The 16,783-nt window shown below is 34.1% G+C and overlaps 1 long non-coding RNA gene across 1 annotated transcript in view; it reads right to left on the reverse strand.

Annotated features, from left to right (window-relative positions):
* Positions 1-16,783, reverse strand: part of LOC140686604 (uncharacterized) — an 85,929-nt gene that overhangs the window by 30,751 nt on the left and 38,395 nt on the right. The window contains exons 3-4 of the long non-coding RNA XR_012060440.1: positions 16,046-16,103; positions 1,771-1,901 (exon numbers count right to left, since the gene is read on the reverse strand). This is a non-coding gene — a long non-coding RNA (uncharacterized lncRNA). The remainder of the gene's footprint in view (positions 1-1,770; positions 1,902-16,045; positions 16,104-16,783) is intronic.

The raw sequence follows: 16,783 nt of genomic DNA on the forward strand, positions 1-16,783 counted from the left end.
GTTGCTTTACCATAAAAATACCACAATCAGGGAGTGAAGTCTTCTGAGGGTAAGAATATTTTGCTTACATATGGGTCATATTTATCCTCGGCGCTTTCATTTACTTGAGTTTTCTGACACAAACCTTCCTGTAGACTAAACAACAGAAATTCAGCTAAATTAAGTGAACTGCCTCAAAGATGCCGAGATTGTAGGTCTCATTGCTGGATACCATACAGTAGACTGTATGAGACCGTTTGCTATTTGAGTAAAATGGGAACAGCTCACTTTAAACCTGGGGACATGCATATAATCAGGCTGTGTTTAACTGTATACCTATGAAACCCATTTCAGTATGGGTTCCCACTGATAACTGATAAATCTATACATTAATGAAATCAAATGGAGAAGATGCATGTGGTATTTTAAGGTAGTTCTTTCCCCACATATACAGAAGAAATCTTAGAATTAAAAGTTGCCATCATTACTTTTGTTGCTTTTTTCATCTATGGACTAAATGACTTCTTGGCAGTACTTTACAGACTCAACTTTTTTATTACAAAGGGATTTTTAAGCAGTAAATTTGTACATTTTCCCTACTTGACCACTTCCTTGAAAGGTCATCCTAAACAACTTGGACATAGGAATGAAAAATTTCCAATATTTAAGTCACTCAGGTGATAGGGGATAAATTGCTTAATTTTTGAAGGTACATTAAGGCAGGTGATTAGGGAACCATTATGTGGTAAAAGCTCATTAATACATCTCAAAGAGGCAATCTACTCCTACTTAACTTTATTGACCTGTCTGATAAATCCCTCTGAAGGTGATGGTGGAGTTCCATTTATTTCAGGGAACACAATTTAGGTATAATTTTAGTTAGAGTCATTGTTGAGATAGAAAGAAATGAACACATTTTGCTTCATCTTGAAAGGTTCCCTTTTGGAAACTTTCTCACCCCAAGAGAGACTATTGGATATCTAAATAGTCTTTGAAAAATGAGATCCTTTCTCAGATCTTAACTCTTCTTCCAAAGCTCAAGTGTGTGTCTTTGTTTCTGACACTTCTATAAATCCATGTTCATGAGAGGAATTTATTCTGAACTTTAATCTTTATGAATAGTCAAAGTAATTTCCCCTTAGTGTTTAAAATCTCTGCTAGTGATTAATCAATAATTCCAGAAACCAAATTATATAAAGACTGCTTTCTAAATCAGCATATAATGTTATATTGAACAATAAGTGAATACTCTGCAATTCTGCTTTGTGTAATCACATATTACTGCAAAATATTAGTATCTACCAAGATTCAAATTGAGTGCCCAGTGGTTTCCCAAACAGATCATTTAAGAAATTTTGTTCATTAATTAATAACATCATCCTTTAAAATGTTTTTAAAAGTATGAACACTGTATACAGATTGATTATATATTATAAAATTTAAAATAGATCAGATTTTCCCCTCTCAGTTTTCCATAGATTGAGATTCTCAGAATGTTAAAACAGAAAGGAACTAGTCTTCCAATGGAACTGGTTTCAATTTCATCCTGAGAGTCCATCGTTCATGTGAAATCTGATGAAGAAGACCAATATGGAAATCAGGGGAATTTCTCAGGGTGAATCAGAAGGGAATTGAGTGCCACAAAATTGCTCCCAGCTTCCTCCTTGCCATATTGTCTCAAGAACTTTATCAGGCACAGTTTGAAAAGTAATGATCTAGCCAAGTATACCAGTTTATAGAAAATGATGTCAGTTCAGTACTCTTTAGGATAGCCTTCTCCATGAAACATACCTGAGAAATCTTTGCCCTTGTTGATCACTCCATCTTCCCATCTTCTCAGCAACCATATCACTTATTGGCTGTGTCCATCATGACATAATGCGATTTGTGAAACATTTCAGGTTAGTGAAGTTATCTGCCTGCTAGGAGAATTGAAAACAATTTGAGAATAAAAACTATATAGCATGTCTTTTAGAATTCTATAGAGTGCTTTTGGCCTGAAAAAAGAGAGACAGTGGATAAAAGATCAATAATAGCATATACTACAGTATTGCTTTTTGGGTAATATGTTTTATAGAACACATTTACACAGAATATGAATACTTGTCTCTTAAAATAAGAATTCCATGCACAAATAAATGTGAGAAATGCTGGAGTCAACAAAGTTAAACAGTACCAATGGACTTCTCAGAGTTCTTAATATGCTAACATACATTGGGAATCTGCAATAATTGGAATTGTTCAGATTTATTTGCCATAGAGCCTTTAAAAATATGTTTAATGTTTCATCCCTCAGAGCACTGATCTGCGGAATATAGTTAGAAAAGTGCAAGGAAGGGACAAGTCTAGAAGTCAGAAGTTTGGTGATATGAACTCAAATACTACCCTACTATGTAAGCTTTGAGAAGTAACTTCTCTGAGCCTCATTTTCTTCTTCCATAAAATGGCATATATAACACCAGTATTGCCTATATGAGAGTTATTTAAGTATCAAATGGGATTATGACTATAAAATAGTTTTCAAAAAGTTAAGCACTGTTTGAATGTAGAGTTTCCTTTTTATACTGTAAGTTTATAATCATAACTTCAGTGGATAAATTTGAATAGAGATATAAAGAGCATACATTCAGCTAACATTTTCAGAATAAAAACAGTAGTATTTCTAGTCAATTATGTCTCAAATGTTAAACCACAGTTTTATTCAAAGAACTTGCAATTATAATAGGCATTTTTTTCAATTACTTCTAGGAGCAGCAAATTTGGATGTTAATAGCTTTTATTATAAACTTATTTCTCCTATAGAGAAGTTAATTGAAAAATTATGAAATTCTATATAATTGTAAATATAACAAAAAGAAATACTGAGTAGATATTAAGTGTACCTGAGCCATTTAATTTTTTATTTCTATGAAAAGTTACTATAAAAAATCAAATTTACATTTCAAAGAAAGTACAATATAGTTTTTCTATAAATAGACAAATTATATAATTGAATTTTCAATCTAAAAGGATAAATTCAAAGGATTGATAATTTGAAAAATAAATGGTTATATATCATATTTATTCCTCAGCCATTAAAGTTATTTTTGAAACAACTAATATTTTGATTTATTCTAATTTTCCCTTCCCGTGTCCACAAAACATTTTCACTATAGGGAACTGCAAAAGGGACTCATAATTTATAGTTCCATGAGAAATATTTTTAATAGATAAAAATAGTCACTTAAAGGAAAATGAAGTTTTTTTATGCCAAAGGAGTGTGGAATTGATATAAAAAGAAACAAATTTCCCATATATTTAGAGTTTGATAAATTCAAAGCAGAATATAATTTCCACAAGGACAAGGACTCTGTCTACTTAGTTTACTACTCAATTGCAGGATCCAGAAGAACACTTGACATATATTAAGTACTTTACAGATATTTTTTCACTAAGAAACAGGATTGATAGTACCCTGGTACCTAAAAGAAGCAAATAAAAATTATTTCTAAAAGAAAGTAACATCATTCAAGGTTTCAAATTATTTCTACAAACATTATTTCAAATACATATCCTGCACAGAATAAAAAATATTCAGATAAAAGAACTGGTAACAGAGACAACAGACAGAAGAAACAGAAGCATGGGTGCTACTGCTATTGGAAATAAAGGAAAGTAATAATGACAGATAAAAGGTGCAGACAAGAGAATGGAAAGATAGCCACAGACTGGGAAAAAATATTCGAAATACACATATATGATAAAAGACTATTTTCCAAAATATACATAGAATTCTTAAAACTGAACAAAAAGAAAACAAACAACTCAATTAAAACTGGGCCTAAGAGATGCTCCACACTATATGTCATTAGAGAATGCAAATTAAAACAACAATGAAATACCACTACATAGCTATTGGAATGACCAAAATCCAGAACACTAACAACACTTAAATACTGGTGAGGATGTGGAGCAAGAGAAACTCTCATTCATTGCTGGTGCAATGCAAAATGGTACAGCCACTTTGGTGTTGAGAAGACAGTTTGATGTTTCTTACAAAATTAAACATACTCTTACCATATGATTCAGCAATCTCATTCCCTAGTATTTACCCAAGGTTGTTGAAAACTTTGCTCATATAAAACCCTGTGTGCAGAGGTTTATAGAAGCTTTATTCACAGTTGACAAAATTTGGAAGCAACCAAGATGCCCTTTAGTAGATGAATAAATAACTTAAGTATGGTACATTCAGATAATGGAATATAATTCAGAAATAAAAATAAAGAAGCTATCAAGCTATGAAAATATATGGATGGAGGAAGCTTAACATGCATATTACTAAATGAAAAAAAGCCAATCTGAAAGGTAATATACTGTGTAATTTCAACTATATAATATTCCAAAAAAGGTAAAAGCAAAAGTAAGTGAAAAGATCAGTGGTGGCCCAGGGTGGAGGGGAGGGAGAAATGAATAAGCACAGAGAATACTTAGAGCAGTAAAACCACTCAGAATGATACAATGATGGTGGATACATATCATTAGACATTTGTCCAAAGCCATAGATGCACAACACCAAAAATGAATTCTACTGTAAATTATGGATTTTAGGTGACAATGATGTGTCAATGTAGGTTTAATTGTAAAAAATGTAACACTCTAGTGGGTGAATGATAATGGGGAGGCTATGTATGTATGGGAGGGGGGAGGGTGGTATTTGGAAAATCTCTGTACCTTCCTCTCATTTTTGCTGGGAATCCAAATCTAAAAAATAAAGTCTATTAAAAAAACACATAATTCAGTAAATTTTCAATGACCAGGAAACTATAAAATTTAATATAGCATATCTAAAAAATAACCAAATAAAATTCTACAGTAGAAAAATAAAATAATCTAAACTAAGAACTTAATGAATATTTCAGCTAGGAACTAGATTTGGCTAAAGGGAACTTAGTTAAAAGAAGTAATAAACTGAGAGAAATGTTGAAATAAACTTCTGAATACAGTCAAAGGGACAAAATATTTTAAAAAATTGTAAGAAACAAAAAGATACAGCAAGAGTTCTAACGTGAGAGTCATGGAAGCGAACAAGAAAGAGAATGGAGCACAAACAGTATTTGCTGGGATAACCGCTGACAGTTGCCCCCAGATAATAAAAATCATGAATCCACAGAAACAATAGACCTAACAAATGTCAAGCACTATAAATAAAAACTAACACCTAGTCACATTATACAGAAATGACAAAACAGATACAAACATAAAATTAAAAATACATCTAGGAGGATAAAAGGAAGAGTAACAGGGTTCCTTCAAAGGAGCAGCAACTGGAATGACAACTGACTTACAGAAAGCAACAATGCTAAACAAGCACTGGAATGATAGTAGCAATGTATAAAAAAATTAACTTCCAACCTAGAATTATATAATGCTCAATGAAAATACTGTTAAATGACAAAGGTGAAATAAAAACGTATTTCATAAGACAAAAATTGAGAGAATTTACCCATGGAGTCAGGCTGCATTTTCCAAACATGCTCATCTTACGGTAAAAGCATCACTCCTATGTAGAGACAGAGTCTATTTTCTGTTCCCATAAATCTGCTTGGGCTTTGTAACTTTACTGATAAGTAAGTATGGCAGAAAGGATAATACGAGACTTTCATGGTAAAGTCATAAAAATGATTCTCTTCTGCCTGACACTCTCTCTCCCACCCTATCTTCTCTCTGGAATTTTGCCTCTAGAACCCAACCATGCTATTGGAATGCCCAAACCAGACACACGGAGAATCCAACAGAAAGTGAAACTGAAGCTGCCAGTCAACAGACAGCATCCACTTGCAGTTGAGTGAGGAAATAAGTTCTCAAAGGTTTCCAGCCCCTAGTCTTCGAATCTTCCACTTGAGACCCCAAACCTTGTGGAGCCAAAATAAACGATTGCCACTACACCCTTTCCAAATTCCTCACCCACAGGATCTGTGAGAGATAATATATGATATTGCTGTTTTAAGCCACTACATTTTGAGAATAGTGACTAAAACAGATTTTTGGTACCACAGGTGGGGTCCCGTGTAACAGAGCTTTAAAAACTGACAGTGGCTATGACTGGTAGACAGCAGAAGTTGGAAGGGCTTTGAATAAACTTAGCAACAGGATGATGGCCTCTGAGGAGGCTGTCAGTGAGATCCTACAGAAGAAGGAAGAACATTTGAAATGGAAAGGAAGGGAATCATTGCTATGTACTGGCAGAAGGTTCTGCAAAACTACTCGCAATAAAGTAGCAAGTATAAAGTGTATCTAATGAAGTGGATAATTTACCTAAGGAGATTTCTAGATAGGATGTGGAAGATGCTTCCTGGGTTCTTTCTGCTTATAATAAAACATTAGAGAAGAGGATAAGCTAAAAAAAAAAAAGACATTAAATAAGGCATACCCAAGATGTGCTAGATTCACAACTGTCTCCCTTCCCAGCGCCTCCAAGACTCTCAAATTGAGAAAGTGTTTCAGAGAAAGGTCATATACTCTTCTTAAAGTTCCACAAGTATATAGGTGGCACCTTAAGAGAATTGTTCAATGAGACAAAAATTTCTCTACTGAGTTTAAAAGGCATATTATATTTTTAAAAGAAAGTTTCAAAGTTAATAAACACAAGTCATGATTTTACTGTCATAACCAATAGATTTACAATGTCCAATAGTGGAGGAGACTAATAATTTCCTCTACATAGAATATCCTATTTGGTTTATCACAGTATGGTTAGGTCTAAAGTGTCCATTTTATGACCAGTTTAAAGCCAGACTCATATTCCTAGACTGTAAATATTACTTACTATGATTTCTCAAATATATAGTTCCCTTCTTACTAAATCTAAGATGTTGAGAAGACATCATATTTTTTGTTAAACCAAAGAAGAAAAATTGCTTCCAGAATAACTATGACACAATGCTCTCTTAATGTTTCATTATGTCTTCTTCTTACTAAAATCTGTATTTAAACTCATTAAATACGATAGTGTAGAGACAATTAAAAAATTAACTCCTGTGGGTATGCAAAAAAGAAAGTAACTTTGAAAACAGTTAAAGTACTCCTCAAATATCTTAACATTAAAATCCCAAACTTTTGAATCACTTTTCAACCCCCAGTTGTTGATGTCAATGGTTTTCCACAACATAATGTTGGCACTGGTTGGGGGCAGGGGCAGGGGTGCATTTTTAAAAGATTACTTCACTGTTCTCTCCAGGATTCTCTTATAAGTTCTGACACAAGTGCTGCAAGTTTCCTGCTTTCCTGACTTTACTAGCTGATAATAATTAGAGGTTTTCAGACAATATCTAGAATTCATAGTCCTCCCCAGTGTTTTTCAAATGATTTATTAATTTATATGTTACAGTGTTGCTGTATCTAGAGATACATCAAAAAAAAATGATAAAACTTGCATGTGGGTGAGCAATGACCTCATATTGCTGTCTGGCTAACTCTAATTTTTAGATGTTTCTGACTGTAACACATCTTTATTTTAGAGATGTTAAACTGTGGAAAAATAAGTGTACTAAAATCAATAAAATATTGTATTATGTTGTCTCAATTAGTGTACATTGTTCTAGACCCAGAGTAATTTAATAAGCAAACTTTGGTTTCTTGATGGATCCAAGATTGACATCCAGAAGGCTAAAAATGCATCCATTTTATTCCCTACAAATGTAATCCCAAAGTCATATTAGAGTCTTCTGAATTAAAGATTTAGGTGCTGCCTTCCTAGAGTGAATGAGTTCAATGAAAATCAAAAACCAAGCTAGTTGGTTAGTTACTTCCATTGCTTAAGCCCTGACTAGCATTAATAAAAATTTATACTGTGCCAGTGCTCTTTAGTTCAACACAGCTTTGAAAAGCTATCTAGTTAGTGTAAGGAAATAAATACAATAAGCTCATTTGTGTTTCTATAGTTCCAAATTTCTTGAAGAATAAGCACAAGAGCTCTGACTGAATGGTAGAGTCTTATGCATTCCAAACGACCACAAACATGTACTTTATCCACAGAAACTTTGCCAACTCTGGCTAATTACCCTGGTTTCAAACCAAGTGCAGTGTTCCAAAAAACAAGTGCTCCAGAATTATGAGAGCCAAACATTTGTTTTTAAAAATTTGTTTAGCTCATATTAGGGCATGGAAATACTTTTCTTGCTAAGAGATTTATAATGCAGTTCTACTGATAGCTCACTATTTATGAACTATATCATTTGTATCTGCAATCTGCTATTGAGATCCATCTATATGTATATAATTATTCACAATCTGCAAATAGTTATAATTGAACACAGCCAAGCAAAAGCATGACGAGATTTGTGACACCTGCAAATTTCTCTCAAAATCGAGTATAATCGCTACTGATTAGCTAGTTATCAGGTGATTTTTTTCTGCTTGCTTTATATTAGTACTTTTAATATCCACATATTATTTTTGTGGATTATTTCAAATGTCCTCAAAATGGTATGTTTCTTTCAGTTAAACTCCACTATGGTTTTACACCTTTGGATGGAACCAGTGAGTGAAATTACCCAGGTTTATAAACACATGTTTAACATGTGAGGAGACAGTATTAAGTATTTCATTTAATGAGGTCTGCAAGTAATATATTAATATTATTTACATTCCTAACAAAAAATCAGTTCATTTACATTTTATCCTGTTCAACATATTGGCAAAGGCAAACGCTGCTGGAAAGAGAGATGATTTGAAATGCTAATGTGGTACAAAGTGATAGAGATGTCCAAGAGAATTTGGAGTGAGTAAGGCTTTCAAATCTGGGCCTTTATGTAAAATGGAAATTAAAAGTGCATATTGTCTGGCTTCTTTACCAAAGTAGGAGGATAGTGTCTAGATGCTGTTCTCTCTAAAGCGTGGCGTAGTGGCTAACAATCTGGGCTTAAAACTAGAGAGTTCAGAAAGGTTAAGAGGCTTGCCGAAGATCACTTTCATGAACGAAGCAGTATATGCAGTTAGCCTAGCAGATGCTTATTCCAAAATCCTTTCCTTTACTCTATGAAACCTCCCACTATTATAGGTGGTTTGTTGAGTATTGCATATATATAAATAATAAGAACCACACACAGCTCTTCTTCTATGGTCTTCATACTTAAGGATTCAAGATATGCATGGCTGAAACGATGAAAGCCATGTGCAAGAAGAGTTAGTTGTGACGGAAGAGGAATAAGTGCTTGGCATCAACAAGGAAGGTCTATCACATATTATTGGATAAGAAAGCACCCCCAAAACTTAGTAGTTTAAACTAATATGCATTTATCACTGCTCTTACATCTATGTGTAGGCTAGGTGGTTCTGCTGATCTGAGTGGGGCTTGTCCCATCTTGGTGGGGCTCACTCAAGCGTCTGTGCTCATCCGGCAGGTGAGCTGGGGACTAGGTGTCCTAGGATAGACCTCATTCACACCTGGCACTTGGCTGGCATTCATCTGGCACAATGACTAGACCTTATGTCTTTCTTTATCCAGTAGATTATCCTGAGCTTGTTTTCGTGGTTAATAGCAGTGTATCAAGAGAGCAAGCAGTAGTGTGTGGGGTCTTGGAATTGGTGTAGTTTTGCATACACTGCATTCTATTTGACAAAACAATTCACAGAACCAGCCTAGATTCATGGGGTAGAGAAACCTATTCTACTCATGATAGGAAGGGCTATCAAATCACAGTGCAGAGAGCTTGATATAGAAAGTGGTGGTGAACTGAAGACATGTTTTTAACCTACCAGAGCAGAATATTTCGGAAGTATCAGAAAATTTCTCAAAACAGATCACAGTTGAACTAAGCCCAAGAGTTATATAAATATTATATAGGCAACAATAAAAATGAAGGGTTTGGCATATGTGGAGATAAAGAGGTAGAGTACTAAATCACGTACACAACTGATGCTTTCTGATATTAATATTAGGAAGAAAAATACTCTAATTTTAGATTTCTATTTAGTGTTAATGGTTGAAAAATGAGGCAAAGAAGAAATTGTATTTATTAAATGAACTAATTCAATGTAAAATGCAATTTTAATATAGTTTATCTTCTATTTGTAAGATTTCCATATTCAGCTACAACTGAATCCAAAGGATTCAAATATAGATTCAACTTGAAAGGTTTTATATGTCAGACAGGCACAATTAGGAACATCATAGATGTATATTATCAAACTGTAATTTATTCCCCTTTTTAAAAAATTGATAATTATCAATGTAATCACCTGTTCAAGTTTCACACCTTTTTTTTTTAGATATAATGGGAGTTTTAGCATCCTAATATATAAGAAAACGACAAATGATTGATTACATCAATATAGAAATAAAATAAAATAGAAAGAAAACAAATGATCATGAACTTTTACTTACAATCATTCAATAACCTTAGAAAAATATAAAGATAATTTGGCTGTCTTGAAAAAACGTGAAAGGTCATCTGGTTCATCTTTCTGACTTGAGATGGAATATTCTTCACATCAGAGTTCTATATATAGCAGCATTTTTAGACTGTGTACACAAAGCAGCAAGAGGCTAGTCATTTGAAATAATAGAGGTTAAAAGAAGAGACCTTGAGTGAACAAGATTGATACTATCTCTCTGCATTGAGCTCTGTATCTATACACAAGCATCCCCAATCTTTTGAGTGCATTGTAGCCACTGACTACATAACCCAAGGACAAGTCACATGAATTCACTGAACTCACTTTCTACTCCCATGAGCAAGAGGCTTATATACTATTAAAGTTGGATGCCATAAGAGAGTATATTTAAAAGCCAGTATATTACAAATAAGCGTGGATTTTACAATTAGACACACTGACTTACAAATCCTTACTCTGTGCTCTCTGGCTAATTCCTGAGCTTTCTCAGCCTCAATTTCTTCATTTGTAGAAGGAAGGTAATTAATAAAATCTACCTTAGCTCTTATATAGATTAAATGGGAAATTGCATTGAGTCTCTTGCACATTTCTAGCACGTGGTAGGTACTTTCACAATGGCCATCAAATGACTGAACAAATGAATTAGATTAGATACCTCAGTATTCCCTAAAATATATGAAGTAGTTGATTAGCTAAGTATTATGATTAAAGGACGATGAAAGAGTAGGGTACTAAACTCTGAGCTGAACTGAGGACCAGTCACCTGACTTGTTGTTAGACTGCACATCTAATGAGCTTGGCTTTGGGTCAAAACTGCTGTACGTTGAGCTTGATATTATTCAACCATACAAATTAAAACATGTAAGATCTCTTTGGAAGTATTTTTGATTGATTATGCCAGTACTTTGTATATTATGATAATTAAATCATTGTAATTTAATGACTTTCCAATTGAAAAAAAATCCAGATGATTAAGAACATTCTAGAATCTTCTTTACTTTCACATCTAAACTTTACTCCAAACAATAAAATATTCCAATTTTTCCTTATTTTAAATCTCTCCTTACAACTCTTTTTACTATTCCAACTCTAGACATATGTAGTTAACTGTGGCATAATTTATTTCTGCTTGAAAATAGCTAAAAACAAAGAAAACAGCTGCACCTATGTTTCCTTAAGCCCATAATGTAATTATCCCATCCCTACTGGGAAGAAGTAACTTACACTTGTCTTTTCATACATTAAAAAAAATTAGTTCAGGACAGAAAGTGAGTTTTTTAAAGCAGAGCTTCTAGAGATGTATCTACCAGAGTAGAAGTAAAACATGGAGCACAAAATTGATTTCAGGAGGCAGCAGTCTTTGTGGGGTCAAGCATGTGTGTACACCTGAGGAAGTGATGAAATCATTCACTCAATCCACCTTCGGCACAAAGAGAACTGGTAATAAAAGCCTAGCAGAGACACAGATCAATTTTTAGACCTGTGAAGGATCTCAGAGCTTGTCTAGTCCAATATGTTTATCGTATAATTGAGGAAACCGAGGCACAGAGTAAGTGATTGCTCAAGGTCCTGAAGCGATGGCAAAACTAGATAAGAATAGAGACCTTCTTTCTTCCTTATCCAGTACTTTTTCTCTACAGCATGATGAAGGGAAGGTAGGGAGGTCAATGGGGAGTTGTGGCTCCTCTGTGGTTTCAGCCATGTCTAGACCTGGGGCCACTGTGGTCAACAGGTCATCAGTCAGGAAGAACAGTAGATACAGAGTGGATGAGAAAAAGGGCACCAAAAAACTGCATCTGACTAAGATAACTTGCAGAAAGTATTAGTCACTGCTTCACTTACACTTTCCAAAGCTCATGCAAGTTCCTCTTTTGGCCAAATTCAACCTGTAACTATACAGCGAAGGAGATTCTGGGAAATAGATACAACAATGCCATCACTGGAAAACAACCCCAAGTGTTATCCTTTCACCTGCTCTAAGCATAAAATTCTTCAGCTATCATTCTACTAAATTGATTATTTTTAGAATTCATTTTCTAAGTATTGTTTAATTTCTGTGTTATAATATTATGAGTCTCAGTGAACCTCAGTTCCTTTCTTTAACATCTCACATCAACCAAATCTTTAAAAAATATGCAATGCTTCTTACTGTGAAGATGTTCATAAAACAGCTATTTGGATATCTCTGCCCCTCTGTCTCTCTCTTTTCTTTTTCTCTCCTTATCTAGCTAGCTTGGATGGATAGACAGATGATAGAGAATTTTAAACTGTCTCATTTCATAATGATATTAAATTTCTGATACTATATTTTAAAAGTAAATTTTATGTGCTTTCAGTCTTTTGTTTTACTTGAGTCAAAATTGTGGTTCTGTCTTGGCAGCTAAACCAGCATTGGTGCTAAATGAGTAGCTGTTGATACACTTTTTTCTCCACCAATATGCTCTTATAAGTATCGAACCTTCTAGTAGATGAAATGAACTCTCAAAAGGCACTGTTTGCACTGCCACCAGGAGGAAAGTTTCCTTCCACTAAACACTAATGTTTCTCAGACCAGCTCAGCACTCAAAAAAGTGGTTGTGGACATGGACACAGTTATCCTAGTCATCCGAGGAAATACTCACTGATACTTCAGGCTACATACAGCACGTTTTGCCCTGAACTACCCCAATAATTGCCTCCTAGCTCCATGGTGGACATGGTTTGAATGTCCACTTAAGTTAATGTCTCTCTTCCCTTTTCCTTCTGTTTGTCCAAATACAACATTGAGATTATCCCTAGATGATTTTTTATTATACTCTGTTTTAGGTCTTTTTGGGAGTCCACTCTTGGTGGAACCAAGAGGCATCTGTCAGGGCAAAGGAAGCCTCGGCTTCCAATTATTTCTGCCCTGCAGGCACTTCTCATAAAGGAGCTTTCTTTGCCAAGTTCTAGTTATTATTTCCTGAGGCTTTTTTTTCCCTTTCCAAGGTATCTCTTGAGACGAAAACTTCTGACAGCACTGCAACTTTGTGACACTAGATATTACAAGAATCTCTCATTATTTTAGCTTTTGCACTTTCTGACTTTTTACACACCTATAATTGCATGCTTTTCAGTCTTTCCATTTAGATTAAAGCAGTATCCTTTAAGAGATTTTTTTCCTTTCCTTTATTTCTGTGGTTTCCAGTAACCTTGTTGAAAGAAAGCACCAATGTGTCTGGTTTCTTTTAATACTGTCTTAAATTCAATCTTTTTTTTTCCTTTCAATTTGCTAAGTTCTGAATGATATACAGGTTTCTAAAGATAGTATGATGACAAAACTTTCACTCTCTTTGCACATTCATGGACAGTTGAATTTAAAGGGAAATTTCCCAGGGATGGTAGTGTGGGTGTGGAATCACACTTTATCTGTTCTTACTTGTATGTCTAAACAAAGTAAGAAATATTGCTTAGAAAGAGAATTTTCAAAGTTATATAAGTTCCAGATACGCCAACATTTGCATGACTCTGAGAATGCTTTTCAGGTATAACTTTCAGCTGAACCAATCAGAAGATCTGTCATATTGTAACAATCAGTGAATCCATTATTTTTCATGGGACATATAAAAGGAATATATAGGACTGATAAATCTGTAAGAATCAGATTAGTTCTGAGACTCTTTTTATTACTGAAAATCTACTTAATCTTAAGACTGTTTTGTAGATCTGGTCTGCTTAAAGTTCAGGCCAATAACACTTAGGTGTAACTTAAAATTACCCCATTAAAGCTATAGATCTGTTTAATTTGGATTCCATAGTAATGAATGCATATATGCGTGTCTGTGTGCATATATATGTGAAATCAAACATCATCTAATTACAAAATATACTAAAAATTGACCATTTTAATTATACATAAGTAAATTTTGTATAATTGTACAGCTTCAAGTCAATTAAAAGCACCATTGGGACATTAATAATTAAAGTATGGATTTGGAAGCTTTATTTGCTACTTACACTACTTAAATATTATTTTCTTTAAAGTTTAAATAAAAAGAAAATTGATGCTGATTAAAGAACAAAATGAAACTATCGTTGTTAACTAATGCCATCTATTATTGTGAGCTAGATTTTTCTAACGTCATCTCTTTGGGGGAACAATGTGAGAGGGAGATCATAGAAACAACTTGAGGAAGCCTGCCAAAGCAAGATATTGTTTGCAATTAGAATCAGAAAAAAACTTGTTTGAAACAAGGATTGTTCCTCAGAGGCCCTCAGATTCCCTAAACACATACATACACACACAGATACACATACCGTGGTCAATTCAGAAAGAACTCTAAGAGTACAAAATATGTATTAGGCACCATCTTTTGTCATCATCTTGACATATAACAACATTTGAGTTCCGTTTCCATCTGTAAATTAAACAGAACTACTGAGTCACTTAGTTTACTCTGCCATGGATATCCAAGGACACCACGCTACAATATACACTCAAGACCTTAATAAAAGACAAACATCTCTAATGAACAGGATGTCAAGTGATAGAGTAAAAATGGTGTGGTCTTTGGAACCACAACCACCAGCATTCAGGGCCTAGCTCTGTCATAATATAGATAAGCAACAAATTCTACCTGAGACTCAGTTTCTGTATCAATAAAATGAAGATAACTACATGTAGGATTTTACAATAATTAAGTCAGGTCAACTAGCTTAAATACTTTTCATGAAATCTGATGTATAGGTGTTAATAGTATATAGTACACACTATCCCAGGTTTCAACTCTCTGATGTTACAAATGAGGAAATACAGGCTTATCCAGAATCACACTTGTCATGGCATAACTGAGACTAAAAGTGGATTTTACTATTCTTCTTCACCAAGGAGATTGGAAGAAAAAACTATTCAATTATAGAGAAACATTTCTTGTAGCAAACATGTGATCTAAAAGATGTTTCCAGACACATGGGGCAATGAGCCATGGAGATATGAGATACAAAGTTTTCTGTTTCTGACTGATTCGATCTAATTGAGTAGGACTTTCTCTGCTTGCTGTTAAAAATAGCTATTTATTGTGCCTTTGTCTTATGGCCCCAGTGGCACAAGTGGTACTCAGTAGCAGGTAGCAGAACGATCTGCCATTTTATGTTATTGACTTCAAATTCCCACCAAAGTTATCTCCTCATGACCAGAAGATTAAATGTGGTGCATGGATAGCCAATTTTCAATTTTGTGGCTCGAACTAGAGGAGTTCTGTTACATTAAAAAAATATATATCCCACATCATTCCTTGATAGATAGGATTCAACAGCTGCACCTACGTTGCCATTTGACGAGAGTTAAATCTAATAGATACAGATCATAACTAACAGCCAGTCCGCCAACAAATGATTCAAGAATGTAATATAGATAAATTTTTCTCTTTAGTAAAATCAATATTGACTAAGCTGCCTGCTGAATGAAACTGCTTGAAGCATTATAAACACCATGATCAAGAAATTCAACTGCAACCTCTTCTATCAGGGTTGCCAACAACCTTTCCCATAGCTTGCAGCTGAAGCAAACAGAAGCAGAATATATATAAAACAGGGGTCTCCTGATACTGATTCCTAGGTAGAGGATACCATCTTCTTGTTGTGTAAATACAGCAATCCTCCTTGGCTGTAGGTAAAGAATGCAGTAAGCAAAATTATTTTTATCAGACTTGGATGTCTTGAGTTCAAGACCTACCTAGGCCCTTGGTCAGTCAGCTGTATGATCTTGGTCACATGATGTCAGTATCTTGGGGCTGCAAAAGGAGGAAATTACATTAAATTATTTTAAAATTTATTTTCATCTAGGTTTCTAAGATTGCCCTTCTATACCCCCAATATAGGAACAGAGATATGTCAAATTTCTTTTCACAATACTAAAGTTACTCAGAGTTTTATTTTTCTTGTTCTTCTGACTCAGTTATTCAAGGAACTTGCATTCGGCGCCTATTATATGCCAGGCACATTGTGAAATTCTGGGGATGCAAGAATAGTCAAAAGCATTAAGAAACTTAAAACCAACAATGGCCCAAGCTCTGAATTTCTATAACATTCCTTGTTTATGCAGACTTGAGAGCTCAGTTTTCTAAGGTATCAATTAATCATGTGGACGATTAATCCACAGTAATGTAGGCTGCTTACTTTGGCCCTTTGTTCCTTATGAAATAACATTCTTGATAGTTGGCAGTGGGGTAGTATAGGCTTTTTTATTTAAAAAATTACTGTTTAATAATGAAGTACAAACTAACAAAAAAATACAGTTTCTGTGCTTTGAAGTAGAATTAATTAATTGATGTTACAATAATTATTATATATTGGTTAGAATTTCTGAATGTTAGGTATACATGACTTTGGTGAAAAGTATAGAAAAATATTAATAATTAGTTCATAAGTTATAGTTTATATGGTAGACAGGTTATATCAAAGCATGGATTCC

The sequence above is a fragment of the Vicugna pacos genome, chromosome 17, assembly GCF_048564905.1.
Source record: "Vicugna pacos chromosome 17, VicPac4, whole genome shotgun sequence".
In the NCBI taxonomy this organism is placed as follows: domain Eukaryota; kingdom Metazoa; phylum Chordata; class Mammalia; order Artiodactyla; family Camelidae; genus Vicugna; species Vicugna pacos.